Source organism: Bufo gargarizans, chromosome 2 (genome assembly GCF_014858855.1).
Source record: "Bufo gargarizans isolate SCDJY-AF-19 chromosome 2, ASM1485885v1, whole genome shotgun sequence".
NCBI lineage: Eukaryota > Metazoa > Chordata > Amphibia > Anura > Bufonidae > Bufo > Bufo gargarizans.
This window is the reverse complement of record NC_058081.1, coordinates 239077433-239085204: the sequence shown is the minus strand read 5'-3', so window position 1 is coordinate 239085204 and position 7772 is coordinate 239077433.

The window sequence follows — 7772 nt, the reverse complement described above, 5'->3', positions numbered from 1 at the left end:
AAGTTTGCAGTGTATTCTAACCTGAAGCGTCCCCATCACCATGGGAACGCCTCTGTGTTAGAATATACTGTCGGAAATGAGTTTCACGAAGTAGCTCATATCCGACAGTATATTCTAACGTAGAGGCGTTCCCATGGTGATGGGGACGCTTCAAGTTATGTTCGGGTGTCCGCCTGGCCGTGCGGAGGCAAGCGGATCCGTCCAGACTTATAATGTAAGTCAATGGGGACGGATCCGTTTGAAGATGACACACTGTGGCTCAATTTTTAAACGGATCCGTCCCCATTGACTTGCATTGTAATTCAGGACGGATCCGTTTGGCTCCGCACGGCCAGGCGGACGCCAAAACGACTTTTTTTTCATGTCCGTGGATCCTCCAAAAATCAAGGAAGACCCACGGACGAAAAAACGGTCACGGATCACGGACCCACGGACCCCGTTTTTTCGGACCGTGAAAAAAAACTGTCGTGTGCATGAGGCCTTAGGGGGACATTTATCATGAGGGGAATTTTAAAGTCTGTGTTGCCAAACTTTTCACCAAATGTAGCAAACATTTTTTGATAGATTTATCTTTAAACATAACACTTTTGCCTAGAGATATAACTCCATTTTTTATACCATCCCCCTACTGGAGTAATATTGCACCTCTTTTTGCAGCTTTTAAAAAGTCGTAGTTGATAAATCTGGAAGGCACTTAATTAAAGGTGTTCTGCACTTTCATTTAACTGATGATGGATAGATCACCAGCTTCTAATCGGCGGGGGTCCGACACCCGGGACCCCCGCCGATCAGCTGTTTGAGAAGGCATCGGCGTTCCAGCAGCGCCGCTGCCTTCTCACTGTTTACCACCGGGCTGCCGGCCCACTGACGTCACGACTAGTATTAACTAGCGTGGGCGCGGCTAAGCTCCATTTAAGTGAACTAGTTGATACTAGTCGTGACGTCAGTGGGCGGGCGGCCCGGCGGTAAACAGTGAGAAGGCAGAGGCGCTGCTGGAGTGCCGCTGCCTTCTCAAACAGCTGATCGGCGGGGGTCCCGGGTGTCGGACCCCCCTCCAATCAGAAACTGGTGATCTATCCAGAGGATAGATCATCAGTTAAATGAAAGTGCAGAACCCCTTTAAGTAGCTGACCATGCCTACTTTTCCAAAGTGCTGAGAATAAAATAAAATCACAAAAAGTTGCTAATGTTTTGCACAACAATGTTAAAATTTGTTGGTTCTTTTCTGATAGAATTCTGGTGCAAAAACACTAGATTTTTTTTTGCAGCAAAATACGCTGTGACTAGATGTTAGCCAATAGGAAATTATGAAACCCACTACAAACTGTGCGATATTTTTCTTCACGTGTGCTATGTTTTTTGGGTCTAGTGTTTTTTTTCAGTGGTGGTGCAAGGTAGTTGCATTTTACTCTCCTATTCAAGTGAATGAGAGAGGAAGCTGTAATTACATTGAGCCTCCACTATATTGTAGACTGTGTGTGGTTAAACACTGAAGAGGACGCAATGCTTTTAAGAGCACCATGCCCTTCAAACAGATGATTGGCCGGGAGTCTAACCCACATTGATCTGATATTGATGACCGATCCTTTGGTTAGGTAATCAATATCATGAAACCAGACAGACTATTTAACCCCTTAAGGACACGGCCATATTTCACCTTAGGGACCAGGCCATTTTTTGCAAATCTGACCAGTGTCACTTTATGTGGTAATAACTTTAAAACGCTTTTACTTATCCAGGCCACTCTGAGATAGTTTTTTCGTCACATATTGTACTTCATGACACTGGTAAAATGGAGTAAAAAAAATGCATTTTTATTCATAAAAAAATACCAAATTTACCAAAATTTGGGAAAATTTTTCAAATTTCCAACTTTACATTTCTCTACTTCAATAATACATAGTAATACCTCCAAAAATAGTTATTACTTTACATTCCCCATATGTCTACTTCATGTTTGGATCATTTTGGGTATTCCATTTTATTTTTGGGGACGTTACAAGGCTTAGAAGTTTAGAAGCAAATTTTGAAAATTTTCCGAAATTTGAAGTCACTTTGTGAGGCTTACATAATAGAAACCGCCCAAAAATGACCACATTCTAGAAGCTACACTACTCAGGGTATTAAAAACTAATTTTACAAACGCGGTTAACCCTTTAGCTGCTCCACAAGAGTTATTTGCAAATGGAGATGAAATTTCAGAATTAAATTTTTTTTGCCAAATTTTCAATTTTAACCCATTTTTTCTACTAACAAAGCAAGGGTTAACAGCCAAACAAAAACTCAATATTTATGGCCCTGATTCTGTAGTTTACAGAAACACCCCATATGTGGTCGTACACTACTGTACGGCCACACGGCGGGGTGTAGAGGTAAAGGAGCGCCATGTGGTTTTTGGAAGGCTGATTTTTATGGACCGGTATATTTACACCATGTCCTGTTTCAAGCCCCCCTGATGCACCCCTGGAGTAGAAACTCCCTAAAAGTGACCCCATCTAAGAAACAACACCCCTCAAGGTATTAAAAACTGATCTTGCAAGCTATGTTAACCCTTTAGGTGCTCCACAAGAGTTATTGGCAAATGGAGATGAAATTTCAGAATTTAATTTTTTTGCCAAATTTTCCATTTTAATCCATTTTTTTCCACTAACAAAGCAAGGGTTAATAGCCAAACAAGACTGTATCTTTATTGCCCTGACTCTGCCGTTTACAGAAACACCCCATATTTGGTTGTACACTACTGTACGGCCACGGGGCATAGAGGGAAAGGAGCGCCGTGTGGTTTTTGGGAGGCTGATTTTTATGGACCGGTTTATTTACACCGTGTCCTGTTTCAAGCCCCCCTGGAGTAGAAACTCCCTAAAAGTGACCCCATTTTGGAAACTACGGGACAAGATGGCGGTTTTGTTGGGACTATTTTTAAGGTAAGTATGCATTTTGGTTGCTCTATAATACATTTTTGTGAGGTAAGGTTACCAAAAATTGAAATTCTGAAATTTAATCTCCATTTGCCATTAACTGTTGAGGAACACCTAAAGGGTTAATAACGTTTGTAAAATCATTTTTGAATACCTTGAGGGGTGAAGTTTCTTAGATGTGGTCACTTTTAGGGAGTTTTTACTCTAGGGGTGCATCGGGGGCTTCAAAAGGGACATGGTGTCAATAAAAAATGCCATCAAAATCGGCCTTCCAGAAACCATGTCGGTCCTTTCCTTTTGCACCCTGCCTTTTAGTGATACAGCAGTTTATGATAAAAAATGTGGCGTTTCTGTAAACTTCAGTATCAGGGTAATAAATATAAAGTTTTGTTTGGTTGTTAACCCTTGCTTTGTTACCGGAAAAAAACGGATTGAAAAGTGCCAAAAATAGCTGTTTTGGCACCGTTTAAATATTTTTGGGGGGACCGTGTTAATCTGGGGGATTAGGTCATGGGGTATTTTTATAGAAGAGATTATTACCGACGCGGCGATACCTAGTCTACTTTTTTACAATTATTTAGGTTTTAGACTATATTATCCTTTTTGATACCCCAATTTTTTTTTGTATCTCTAAAGTCTGAGTCATTTTATTTTTGTTTTTTAGCCGATTGTATTAGGTAGGGGCTCATTTTTGGCAGGATGGTTTTAATAGCACTATTTTGGGGGCTATATGACTTTTTGATCGCTTGCTATATTTTTTGCACTTTTTATTTTTTTGGGACCATGTTAATCTGGGGGATTAGGTCGAGAGATGGCCTTGCGGTTCGCCCGGCGGTCGTTTCGCGGCAAACTTTGCATGTTTCTGATTCGCTGAGCATTCGAACATATGGAAAAATTCGCGCCCGCCATATTCTTTTACATTGTGAAGAAATTTGACCCATGACACATCCATCAGGTGGTACAGGACTGCTAATTGAGACATTTCAGCACATGGACATACCCCCTACCTTATAAATAAACCTGATCTGGCAGCCATTTTACATTCAGTGTTTTGCCAGTGTAGGGAGAGGTTGCTGTGTGGAGCAGGGACAGGCTGTTAGGGACACCAAACGCTAGCTAATAGGGCCACAAAAGTCCTTTTAAGGACTGGTATAGGTGTGCTATCAATATGTGTGATACACAGAGGGGTGCGATATACTTATAATATACTTTTATAATGAGTCAAAAACACATACATCTATATAATTGATCACCTGGAAGTCAGGGGGCTAGGGGCTTACTAGGGCAATTTTTATATAGGGTAAGGTTCCAGACGGGGTCGCTCTTATCAGGGCGAGTGGTCTGTGGTTAGGCTATCAGGGCCAGAATAGCACCCCCCTGTAAGGCAATATCAGGGACAGTTCTTTGCCCACCCTGTCCTTCAATACCGCATCATCATCTAGCCCAGGGATGGATGTTTTTTTGCTTTCCCTCCGCCGCCGAGCACTTTTTATTGCCTACCACATCTATGCTTTTTGGGTAATGTTTAATAATTTCATTTATTTTCATTTTGAGGGATATCTTTTCCATTCACACGTCCGCAAAATGGGTCTGCATCCGTTTCGCAATCCGCGGATCCGCACTTCTGCATCTGTGCTTCCGTTTCCGCAAAAAAATAGAACATTTCCTTGTCTTGTCTGCAATTGCAGACAAGATTAGGCATTTTCTATTATAGTGCCGGCGATGTGCGGTCCACAAATTGCGGAATGCACATTGCCGGTGTCCGTGTTTGCGAATCCGCAAAACACTTACGGACGTGTGAATGGACCCTCATAGTAAAATTATTAAAGGTTATGTTTTATCTTTATGTATATTCTAATGGATTGCCTTCCTTGTACAATGTTATAATATACTTTCTATGTTAGAAAGTATATTATAGTGCATTTATATTGTGCGGCAGTTGTGTGCGGTTCTGCTGCGATACTGCAGGTATATAGAGGGACAAGCGTTATTGGAACAAATAATTTCTACTGGTGTGATATACCAGTCCCCCCCAAAAAAAACTCATTGAAGCTGGGTATTATATACCAATATTCTTTCTTTATAGTGCATTTGGGTACTGTATAGTGCATTTGCGCATACAGTAAAATTATATTGCCGATATTTCGCATTGAAAATAAAAATGAATGGAGATCGCAAATTTGAATAATACATCTGGTATGTCACTGTCCATGTTGTGTGACTATTTGTGCACGTCTAGTAATTATTTCTTGGCTGCAAATATGAGCTGAAGGTTTTTCAGGTTCGCCTGCCATTAAAATAAATGGAACCCGCCGCGATCCCGCCGCGTTCGCGTTCGCAAACCGCCCCGGCAGATGTTCGTCCATCACTAGTTAGGTCATGGGGTATTTTTATAGAGGAGATTATTACCGACGCGGCGATACCTAAAAGGTCAACTTTTTTACAATTATTTAGGTTTTAGACTATATTATCCTTTTTGATACAAAAAAATATATTTTGTATCTCTAAAGTCTAAGAGTCATTTTTTTCAGTTTTTTAGCCGATTGTATTAGGTAGGAGCTCATTTTTTGCGGGATGAGGGGACGGTTTTAATGGCACTATTTTGGGGGCTATATGACTTTTTGATCGCTTGCTATTAAACTTTGCACTTTTTTGTTTGGACCGTGTTAATCTGGGGGGTTAGGTCATGGGGTATTTTTATAGAGGAGATTATTACCGACGTGGCAATACCTAATTTGTCTACTTTTTGTTTACTTATTATTTTAGTTTTACAAACTTTTTGAACAATTTTTTTGGGGTGTCTCAAGTCTGAGAACCATAGTTTTTATCGATTGTCAGTGGCTAAATGGAAAAGGGGATTATGAATTTAGTACTCCATGTAAGTGTGGTGCTCCCTGAAGCAACCGTCAATGCAGAGGCCCAGATGATCGGGGCACATGTCACACTGAGTAGTGGTGTCCTTCCGTATCACCCTCCTGTGACACACTCTGCACTTTTTTGGGGTCCGTCCCTTCTTTTCAGTATGGGGGACCAGACCGCAACTTTTTTGTACCATGTCCACATTTTGCGCATGGCGTTATATGGCTTAAGGACTTGATCAGAGAGATCAACTCCTCCCATATACCGATTGTAGTGGACGATACAAGCTGGCTTGAGGACCGTTGCCATGGTACCTCGCACAGGGACAGGGGTGATGCTGTTACCGTGAATTGTGGACAGTACAAGGATATCCCTCTTGTCCTTATATCTGACCAGCAGCAGGATTCCACTGGTAAGGGCACGGGTCTCACCCCTGGGGATAGGTACCTGGAGGGGATGGGTAGGGAGGCCGCGTTGATTTTTCCGCACAGTCCCACAAGTGGACGTGGATCTGGTGGCGAGGGACCTGAACAAGGGGATATTAGTGTAAAAGTTATCCACGTAAAGGTGGTAACCCTTATCTAGCAGTGGGTACATAAGGTCCCACACAAGTTTCCCGCTAACACCCAGAGTAGGGGGATATTCTGGGGGTTGAATACGGGAATTTCGCCCCTCGTACACACAAAACTTGTAAGTGTACCCTGAGGTACTCTAACAAAGTTTGTACAGCTTCACGCCATACCTCTCCCGCTTTGAGGGAACATACTGGCTGAAAATGAGTCTCCCCTTGAAAGCAAGGAGAGACTCATCAACCGCGACCTCCCTTCCAGGTACATAGGCCTCCAACAATTTGGCCCCGAAGTGATCGATGACCGGCCTGATTTTGTACAGGCGGTCATAGGCAGGATCACCTCTGGGGAAATATGCTGCATTATCTGCATAATGCAGGAATTTCCGGATGGCCTCAAACCGGGAGCATGTCATGCCTGTAATGTAGAGTGGGGTCTGGTAGAGGACATCCCCACTCCAGTACAGCCTGGCACTAGGTTTTTTGACTAGGCCCATGTGCAGCATGAGGCCCCAAAATGTCCTCATCTCGGCTGCACTGACCCGAGTCCAGCCACCGGCCCTAGCCAAAAAGGAGCCTGGGTTTTGAGCGACAAAAAAACTGTTGGGCTTACAGGTTCATCTGCTCCACCATTAGATTTACCAGTTGGTCACTGAAAATATTACTAAAAAAAGTCTGATTCAGTGAAGGCCACTGTGTAAATCTGGATTCCTGGTTTTCCAACAAAATCAGGAATCGCGGGCTCAAAGTTCTCTGGGGTACACCAGCCAAGTTCACCTGCAGGGGGGGTCAGGTGAACTGACCTGGTGGTCCGGAAAACTAGTACGAGCCCCAGAGCTGCTTGTACTAGGGTCGGCCATAGGGTCCCTAGCATGGGGGTCCCCTCGATCCGCCGCCTTGGGGGCTCATCATTGCTTGATGATGAGGACGTGGATGACAAAAGGAACGTGTGTTCATCCTCGTCCTCATTGGGACTCTCGTACTCGGAGGCAATGAGGGCGGGCCATAAGGGCGTGTGTGTCTGCGTGTGTGTGTGCGTGCGTGTAAATCTTTATTAGGTGTGCGTGTGTGTGGGGGCACGGGTGTTTCCGGACTTTTCCCTAAACCTATCAGAAAAAAAAAAAAAACTAACTAAAAAAAAAAAAAAAAAGCCCCAAAAAAGTGAAAAAATAAAATAAAAAATTCTAACTCGCTGATCAGTCGTCTAAAGCTGATCAGCTGTGGGGTGGGCGATGCACTAACAGTGGCCGGACGCTAAAGAGTGCCGGCCACTGTCAGCGTACGCAAAAAAAAAAAGCTTGCACCCCAAAAAAAGGGTGAGGGGGGGCAAGGTGGCAAGCTGCAGCACCCCTGGGGGGGGTCTAGGGTCACACAGCTGTGCACCCCAGACACCCTAAGAGGATGATGCAACACTAAAAAACTAAACT